The sequence below is a fragment of the Taeniopygia guttata genome, chromosome 7 (genome assembly GCF_048771995.1).
Source record: "Taeniopygia guttata chromosome 7, bTaeGut7.mat, whole genome shotgun sequence".
NCBI lineage: Eukaryota > Metazoa > Chordata > Aves > Passeriformes > Estrildidae > Taeniopygia > Taeniopygia guttata.
This window is the reverse complement of record NC_133032.1, coordinates 39,394,144-39,403,691: the sequence shown is the minus strand read 5'-3', so window position 1 is coordinate 39,403,691 and position 9,548 is coordinate 39,394,144. Positions and strand designations below refer to the sequence as shown.

The following is a 9,548-nucleotide window of genomic DNA, read 5'->3' as shown; positions in this document are numbered from 1 at the left end:
TCATCCTGAGTCTAAGGTATAGCTGTTATTAGAAAGGCAAAGTTACATGACATTTCTGTGAGTTCAGTGGATAAGTTTGTGTGCTATATGACACACGGATGCCTCTGCTATGCTTGTGGAAGGCCTTGCAAATAGACACCGTTTCTCACCCTACCGCCTACAAACCCCTACCACAGTAGCCCCTAACCAGGTACCCTGCTCACTCTCCCTCTCCTAGTCACAATCCTCAACTCACCTGAAGCCTCTATCTCAGACATCATCTTTGACACAGGGCAGATCCCTTTTGTGACATGATGAATTTGCTGAAAAAATGTTGTACTCAACATGATCTGGAATTACAGGAAGCTACTCCCCCTTAAAAAAAAAAAAAAAAATCAGAAAATACAAAAGCACCTTACCACCCCAGAATGCATAACCCCAAATCACAAACTTAAATACTCCCTGTGTTCAACGTTGTTTTCTTCACAGTATCTTCAAAGCCTCTGTTGCATTTAAAGCCCAAAAGAACCAGCTGGGATAAGCTGAAAGAGCCTCTTCACCAAAATGAGAGGAGAGCTCTTACCCCCACTGATCCCAGGGAGGGAATGAAGCCCCTTGAAAAGGCTGGGGTTAATATACCCCTGATTGGGCCCGCCTCTCATTCCCATGACACCCAGGAAAAGGGAGGGGGCAAACCCCACCGGGCATAAAAGCCCTCAGAGCAGCTACTGCTGTTTGGCTCCTCTGATTTGAATTCAAAGAGAATAAAGGGCTTGATATAGAAGAAAACTCTTCAAGGAAATGACAGCGCTTTCTTTTTTTGCTACAAATACTTGGAGCAAAAGGGCAAGAAAACCGGTAAGAAATAAAACTTTGTTTTTAGGCAGCGTTTCTAGATAAGTTGGATAATTTGCTGTTAACTTATATAATTATTCCTCAGTGACTTCTAAGTAGTACTCAACGTGAGACTAAGGGTGGAGAAGAATACTAATTATATGAACTGTCTAAGTCTCCTTGGAGCTACTAATTAGGGCTAACTACATTATAAATAAATATAAGAAAAGAAATGGGCTCCTGGGCAGCATAAAGGTTAAGTACATGCTAGGCTTGCCTTTCCCTGAGATATTTAGTCCTAGGGCACAGAAAGAAGTGCCTTGAAATGTAGTTTTAAACCCTTAAAATGCTGAAAAAGCATTTTAGAACAGGCTCCTTCAAGTGAATCCTTTAAAATGATGAAATGGGGAATTTACCTCCACTGAAATGGATACAATGGCAAATAAATGGCTTCTGCCTTTTAATTTAATCCCCTAGAATATTGGGAAAACAGAAGTTTTCCTCGTTTTAAATCTCTGCAATAATGAAGACAGAGGGATCTTCCACTCAATCCAAGCCTTTAAGAAAGAGGAATAGCTGGGCTTCCCCCTCAATTTAAGCTTTAGGACAACAAAAAGGATTACCCTTAATTCAAACCCATAAAAAAACCTTGTCTAGGTTTTCCCCTTCTATTTAAATTTGAAAATAATGGCAAATGGGGATTCCCTGTCAATTAACACCCCTAACAGCATAGAAAAGACGGGGCTTCTTTCAACCGAGACCATTAAAATTGCAGGGGAAGTGCATTCCCTCATGATTTGAACACAAAAAATAATGGAAAAGGAAGCTTTTTCCCGTAAGTTAAACCCCTTCTGTCTTCGTAACCCCTGTCTTTTCTGGGAGTGCTGTGGAATGTCTGGGAGTTCTAGGGAGGGACTGACGCAATAAAAGGGGAAAGTTGAAAGCTCTCCCGTGGAACCCCACGTGCTGCCCGGCCTGCTCGGGTGCTGCCCCTTGGCAAGAGGTCTCTTCCCTCAGCATTTTTTCAAAGGGACGCTCCGTGCTCAGGTGGGTCACGCTGCTCCCCGCTCCCTGCTGGATGTTCCGACCGTAGTTCCTGGAGGGACGCTTGGGATACCCCTGTTAGCCCCTCTGGATTAGCAGCTCCCTGTGCAGGTGTGCCCAGGTAGCTGCACTGAAAGCAGCTGGTCATGTGGGGAGCTGCTACACCCCTGCTACAGTGGGGGATGAGGTGAAGAAAGGTCCTGCGGGGTGTTTCCTCCCCTACGCAGCCCTTTTTCAGCCCCTTAAACAATGGGGTGCCAGCCTTTCATTTCCAAGATAATTAACAGTCTTTCCTCTATGTGTGCCCCTGGCCAACCAGGAATTGTTCTTCCGAAATTGCAAACGGCGAACGATTTCTCAGAGACCGCATCTGCCGACACCAGGAACTCTCGCTGCCCTTGGAGAGCAGCATGCCTCCAGTGAACAGACATCGACACATGGGGAGGGTGAGGTTGGTTTTACAGGGAAAAATGGCAGAGGTCGGGTCACGAGGCCTGTGGCCCCGAGTGATTTTCTATGCTTCATTCTGAATGGCACGGGATTTATCCTGGAGCAAAACTGCTGCCTGCAAGAATTCTGCCTGCCCTGGAAGGAAGAAGCACCTCCTCCAAACTGACATCAGGAACTGGGGAGGGTGAGCTATGTTTCACAGAGAAATGGGCCTGTGATAGAGTCCACGAGCCAGGGGCCATGAAAGAAGGGCCGCCCCATGAAAATCTGAATGGAGAAGGATTTGTCCTGGACCCAAGCTGCCCCCACGTCTGATAGTAAAAGGGTTTTAAATCATGGGGATTTAGGGTTAAAAGGCAAATTAAGCTTAGTAGGCCCTGAAAAGAAAACTGCACCTGTGTAGCTAGTACATGATAAATTATATAATTGTTAGATGTGATGATTGTTTAGTAATTAAATATAATTACTATTTATTCATAAGAATAATCATGAGAAACTGTGGTCAGGGACCTAAGAAAGATCACGAGAAACTCGTGTCAATGTATACAATAGAACAATATAAGTTTAATAATTAATATGTAAGTTATATAATGATAGAATATAAAATATGTTCAGCTCAAAAGCCATGTTGGAGTCAGATTTGGATCTGTACCCCTGATTCCCAGAGCTCTCAATAAAAGCACCTGCATATAATCATATCCCGTGGTTATGTGTGTTCCTGAATGCTAACACGTTGACCAGGGTTTGCCTTGAAATCCCAAGCACAGCTCGCAAAATGACATCAGGAACCTGGACTGGTGAGTTTTCCTTCCCAGGGAAAAGGGACAGAGTTTGTGCTCAGGGCCCTGTGGCCCTCAGCGGGTGGCTGAATGCAAAAAATCCGAACATCAAAGGATGTGTCCCGGACCCGAGCTGCCACCACCTCAAATATGTGCTGCCCTGACAGTCCCAAGGGAGCCCTGTGAACTGACACCAGGAACCTGCGCTGTAGAATTTGCTTTCACAATGTAGATATCCCTCATTCATTCCCAGGGCCCTGTGACCCCCCTGGGTTGTCAGGTCCTAAGTTTCCTTTTGCCTCCTCAATGTCAAAACGGAGCAGGAGTTCTCCCAGTCCGAATCTCCCACCCCCAAGTACTCAGGGATTTTTTCATGCCAAATACCTGTTGCAAACTGACAGTACAAAGCTTGGGGCATGATTTTTTTCTGTCTGGATTTCTCCTTGAGAAATCTGCCATCATATAACCCTAACCACAACCACTTTGCTTTGCTCAGAATTCACAACCTTCAGACTGGCAGCATGACACCTGACCCACTGGCCCTCCACTGGCACCTTCCCAAAGCATTCCACTGCATTCCAGTAGTACTCGGCATTTTCAGCAGGCATACTGTCTGACCCACATCCTGACCCTAAAAATGCACCAAGGAATTCTAAAATAGCATTAGGAAGGTGTAACAATACTCTAAAAGACACCAGAAAAGTCTTAAAAAGCCTTCAAAAATCCCCTAAATATTCCTAATAGTCCCGCAAAAAAAAAAAAACCTCAAGGAAGCCTGCTCAGGCTCCAAGCCCCTTCCTGTTGCTCTCTAGCCCACAGATGTCATCCCTACCTTTTTGCAGCAGGTCCTGTTGTCCTCTGAGGGTTCTGGAGTTGTCCTGGTGCAAGGGTCGCTGCCCTGTCCCAGAGGTAGGGTTCCGGTGTGGTCTTGCTGTTAGGCTTGCTGTGTTGCGCTGCTGTTGTTAGGGGTGAAAAGGGAAAAGGCTGCTTAGGGTGAGGTTAGGGCTGGGGTGAGGGGTGATGCACCTGTACCCTAACTTGCCTCCTAAGCTGTAGCCTGTAGCCCTGATCTCCACTAGTCTGTCCAGCCCTCAAACCCTCTCCCTTTACTCCTCAACCTTTCCCTCTGCCCCCTAGCCCTCAGGCTCTGTGTGTCACGCTCAAGCCCCCCTTTGCCCCTCAAGCCCCCTCTCAGCTGCCCCTCAGCTCCTGTGTGCCACCCTTAATCCCTCTCCTTTGCCCCTCAGCCCCCAGCTTCTCTGTGTCACCCTCCAGCTGCCCCTGCCCCCCTCAGCATCTCTCTGTGTTACCCACTGTCCCCTCCCCCTGTTCCTCTCTCAGCTCCCAGCCTGTCACCCTCAAGCCCCCACAGTGCCCCTCAAGCTGCCCCTCAGCCTCTATGCCATGAAAAGACCCTAAAAAACCATAAAAATGCCCTAACAAGCCCTCATCTTCAAAATGTCTTAAAACCCCCACAAAAACATAAAAATAGCCTCAGAATACCCTTAAAATACAATAAAAATACCCTACTTCAAAAAACCCCTAAAACACCCCTAAAAATCCTCAAAGAACTTTTTAAAAAACCCTAAATACTCTTAAAAGAGCGCTAAAATCAGCCCCAAAATCCTTAAAACACACTAAGACCCTAAAAAAACATTAAACTTCCCTCAAAAAACCTAAAAATACCCGAGTCCTAAGAGTCCTCCACATACCCCAATAGTCCTAAAAAAGCCCTAAACAATTTTAAATAGTCCTAAAAAAGCCCCAAGAACACCCCAAAAAAAAAAAAAAAAAAAAGTAAAATTCCAATTGGTACTAAGAAAGATCTTAAAATAACTTTTAAAAATCTTTTAAAAGCCCTGAAAAAGCCCTATAAGTATCCTAAACGTTCCCAGAAAGTTCCTAAGAAGCTCCTGTGAGAAAACCCCTCAAATATCCTTTTAAAACACTAAAAAAAAACACTAAAAAAAGTGCTCAGTCCCCAGGCTCTACCAGTCGCTCTCTAGCCAGCAAACATCATCTCTACCTTTTAGTTAAAGTCACTGCCTGCAGCTGCAGGAAGGGTTCTGGGGCTGTCCCAGCAGTAGGGTCACTCCATGTAGCTACTGTTGGCGAAAATTGGTGTTCTAGGGGTGCTGTTTGGGGTGAGCTTAGGGCTGGGGTGAGGGCTGCTGCTGTACCCTAAGCCTTCCCAGTACCCTATGTCCTGTCCTTTGTACCCCTAACCCTCAGTATCAGATCTCCACTTGTCAAGTCCCACTCTCTTTGCCCCTCAGCCCACAATGTCTGTGTGCCACCCCAAGCCCCCGACACTGTCCCTTGGCCCCCTAACCTCCACCGTGCACTCCCCACCCAGGGAGGGGTGTTTTTGAGGGTGAGGTTAAGGGTGGTGTGAGGGCTGGTTCACCTGTCACCCTCAGGTACCCCCCACTTTGTCCTCAAGGCACCCCCTGCCTCTCAACCTCCTTGTGTCACCCTCCATGCCCCCACTGCAGCCTCTCAGTGTCTCTGTGCCACCCTGGAGCCCCCCTTTTAACTCCTACAGATCCCTTTTGCCCCTCAGCCTCCTTGTGTCACCCTCCAGCTCCCCACTGCAGCCTCTCAGCATCTCTGTGCCCCCCTTTTTACTCCTACAGACACCTTCTGCCTCTCAGCTGCCCCCACCCTCTGTGCCACCTCCAGCCCCCTGCCCTCAGCCCCAGGTTCCTTTGTGACACCCTGCAGCCCACAGATGTCATCCCTGCCTGTTTTATTTTGGTGTTGTCCTGATGTGAGGGCTGCACTATCCCCACAAGTTTGGGCTCCCATGTGGTGCTGCTGGGAGTCACAGGTGGGCGGTGGGGGGAGTGAGGGATGGGGCAGGGGCAGGATGGGGAGGGGTGAAGGGTGAATAGAGAGTAGGATAGGGGGGCTGGAGGTACAGCTAGGGGTGGGGGGGGAGACAGGGACAGAGAAGAACAGGGATGAAGGGAGAAGGTGAGGGTAGGAGGGGGCACAACATATCTGACAGACAAAACTGGAGCAGAATAAAATTCTGGTTCCTGAGGCAATGCCAAACACCTGATGCAAACCGACATAAGGAACCCTGGGAAAAGGGCCGCTGTTTGTGCTCAGGGGCCTGTGACTCTGAGGTGGCAGCTGCCTGCAAAAAATCCGAATGGTGAAGGATGTGTCCGAGACCCAAGCTGGCCCTGCCTCAAAGCCTTACCCTAAACTGAACCCTAAATCCTAACCGAAACACAAGCCCTAACCCTAATCCTAACCTAACCCTAAGCTCAAATAAATCTAATATTAATAATATCTCTAAAATTAAACTTAAAAATAACAGTAATCCTAAAAAATGGCGGCGCCCACGGCATCACGTGACAGGGGCAATGATGGCGGCGCGCGCGGCATCACGTGACAGGGGCAATGATGGCGGCGCCCACGGCATCACGTGAACAAGGCAAATATGGCGGCGCCCATGGAATCACGTGATTAGAGCAAATATGGCGTCGCCTATCACATCACGTGACGGGACAAATATGGCGGCGCCTGTGTAGTCATGTGACAATGTCAATTATGGCGGCGCCCACTGTATCACGTGATTAAATCAAAGATGGCCGCGCCCAGAAAATCACGTGATAAGGCAAAGATGGCGATTTTCGGGACGGGCTCGATTTTGGCGGTTTTTGGCGGTTTTTTGTGTGCCCTCCGCACGCCCTGCGTGCCGTGGTGCTGTTCCGGTGCACCCGCACCGGAGGACGCCGCGCGGGATTATTTTTGGAGTGCGGGATTTGTGTCGGAATTTCGGACAGGCGGCTGTCGGGGCGACTAATGCTTGGGGTCTTTTCTGAGGCGCTGGGGGCGGTGCGAGGGGAGGGGTCGGGGCACCGACGCAGTGACGTCACGCGGTGACGCGGCGCAGGGGCGGGCCAGAGGGAGGCGTGGGTGCAGTGCGCGAATTGCAACGGCAGGCGGCGCTGCGAGACCGAGGGCTGGGCGCGCTGCCGGCCGGCGGCTGTGGGGCCAGAGCGCCTGTTTGTGCAATTCTATCCTTGTGATGTTGATTTATTAAAATAAAAATATGGATATTGATCTTGTACCGATATCCAACTGTGACAGACAAAAACTCTTTAACAGTTTGAAGTTAGAAAGTGTATGTTTATTCGACACCCAGCAGCATGTGGGATAGTTCCCAAATACACACCGCACTTTCCAAGTGATTAAAGAGCCCTTTTATCCATACAAGTACTGAATACCGAAAATACAAATACCTATTCATTTTGGTACATCCCATTCCTTGCTTCATATGCTAATCATTTCAAAAGCTATTAAGCATGAAGTTTGTTCCCTGAAATGGGTCGGTGGTCTCTTTCATGGGGATGAGTCCCAAAATGTGGAAGTAAATGAAGTCTTCCTCATTCTGGCCTTTCTACCGTTTCAATGCAAATATGACAAATGAACTCTTAGTAGAACTCCCATTCCTTGTCTTCAGTTGATTTCAGAACAGAGGAAGCCCACAATTGTCTTATGCTCCTAAAATCTATTTATCAGTTTCTATATTCTTCATCATAAACACAGCTAACTAAACATTGTGCTGACAGGCAATCAATTACTAGTTAACTACTCACTCTTAACTTTATCAAGGCCTACTCATTTATTTTAATTAACTCTAGTAAGGCTTGTCTTTAACTAAAATCTTAGCTCCTCTAAAATCTCTAAATCCCTTAAAATTTATGTTTCAACATGATGAACTGTCGGTCGTATCATTATTCGTCTGGTGGGATTGATGAGAGTACTGGTTGCTGTGTATTGCTACTGCTACCTGCCAGCTGGATCGCTAATTAGGGGCCCTATATCTATTAGGAAAAAGAAGAAAAACTATATGTCTGGTGCAGCAGTAGAAAATTTCAGGCTCCCAGCAATTAAATAATTTTCTTTAGATAATTATTTAAAGGTTTGGTTGGTGTTTTTTTTTTTTTACTCCCAGGGAGCCTGAAAGTTTTTACTGCTGTTTTTTTTTTAAAGCTGGAAAGCAGAGTTAGAAATAAAGGTAGAAATAGAGAGAAACAAAGGGTCAAAAAAAGTTGAAGTTGAAGAGAAAAAGAGACGGAAAAAAAAGAACTATGAAAACAGAGGCAAACAGTGAAAACAAAAAGAGTGAAAAATGAGCAGGGTTAGGGTGAAAAAGAAAGTGAGAGTAAAAAAGAGGAAAAAAGAGTTAAAGCTAGAGAGAAAAAGAAAGAGTAAAGTATAAACTATAGAGAGAAAAATAAATAGTTGGAAACAGAGGAAGAAAGAAAAAAAAAGCGGGAAATAGAGAAGCAGAGAGACAGAGTTAGAAACAGTGAGAAATAGAAACACAGAGTTAGGGACAGACAGAAATTAAGTCAGAAATACAAAAGAAAGATGAGAAGCAAAGGAAGAAATACAGGGGAAAAAAAATTACTGAACCACACCAAAGAAGGACAGGAGCCAAAGCTGGAAGGTGAGGGAGCAGGGGCATCATTACTAGGGTTGATTCAACTTTACTGAATGAATTTTTTTATTTACACTTCAGCAAAACACATGGAAACAATGGATACAAATACAAGTACAGATACAATCCATAGACATGCATAGATACATAGCAATACATGGAAATGCAGCAGCAATGGCAAATACAGAACAACACAGGGCAATAGAAACCAAACACATATCAACACAACATGATCCTTTTTTCTATTTTAATTACATTTTGTTTTATTGTTAGAGGAAACACAAAACAAAGATTACACACACAAAACAACACTCATCCACCACGAGCACCTCCTTCATGTTACACACAAACTCACCATCGCTCTCATCTCAACTGCTCCGTTACACCCCAGAAATCATTGTTCCTCGGGAATGTGGCTCCCGGGAGCCTCCAAAAAATCCTCCTTGACAAAAACCCTGGTCTGGGGATGGTCTGTGGCCAAACCTTAGTGACGAACGTCACCTCGTGGACTGGCCAGGACAGAGGAAAAAAACCCAGCCAGGGGGTGGGGGGGGGGAAAACCCCAGCTGGGGATTTTTTATTCTAAATTCAAAAATGAGTTGAAAAACCTGAAAGGCAAAGGTCATACACACAGGGTTAACACCGGTCAGCATACGCTCAGACCTGCAGACAGGAGCACACACAAACTTCTCACAAACAGATACAGACAATCACACTCACACATGCTTCTGCTGACATGCTGAATGCCACCCTTATGTGAAACATTACGCTGAAGAATATGCTTCGACACATCTTCTGACTGCCGCTCCTCGACGTCAAATGGTAGATTCCAGGAAATTCTGTAGGGACCCGGGGACCTACAAGACAATGGGAGGCAGTCAATGACTGACTATCTGAGAGCTAGGAGCTATTCCCACTCTGGGCCCGTCAGTGTTGTACCCAAAACCCCATAGAAGACGGATGAACTGCAAAGTTTTACAACTGCTCTACCTAAGCGTCAC

At 46.4% G+C, this 9,548-nt stretch overlaps 1 long non-coding RNA gene across 1 annotated transcript; it reads left to right on the top strand.

Moving 5' to 3' along the window:
• Positions 1–540: 540 nt before the first annotated feature.
• LOC140684540 (uncharacterized) lies at positions 541–3,004 on the top strand. Its single transcript, XR_012056928.1, has 2 exons — positions 541–837; positions 2,177–3,004. It is a non-coding gene; the product is annotated as an uncharacterized lncRNA (long non-coding RNA).
• The last annotated feature ends 6,544 nt before the right edge of the window (positions 3,005–9,548 follow it).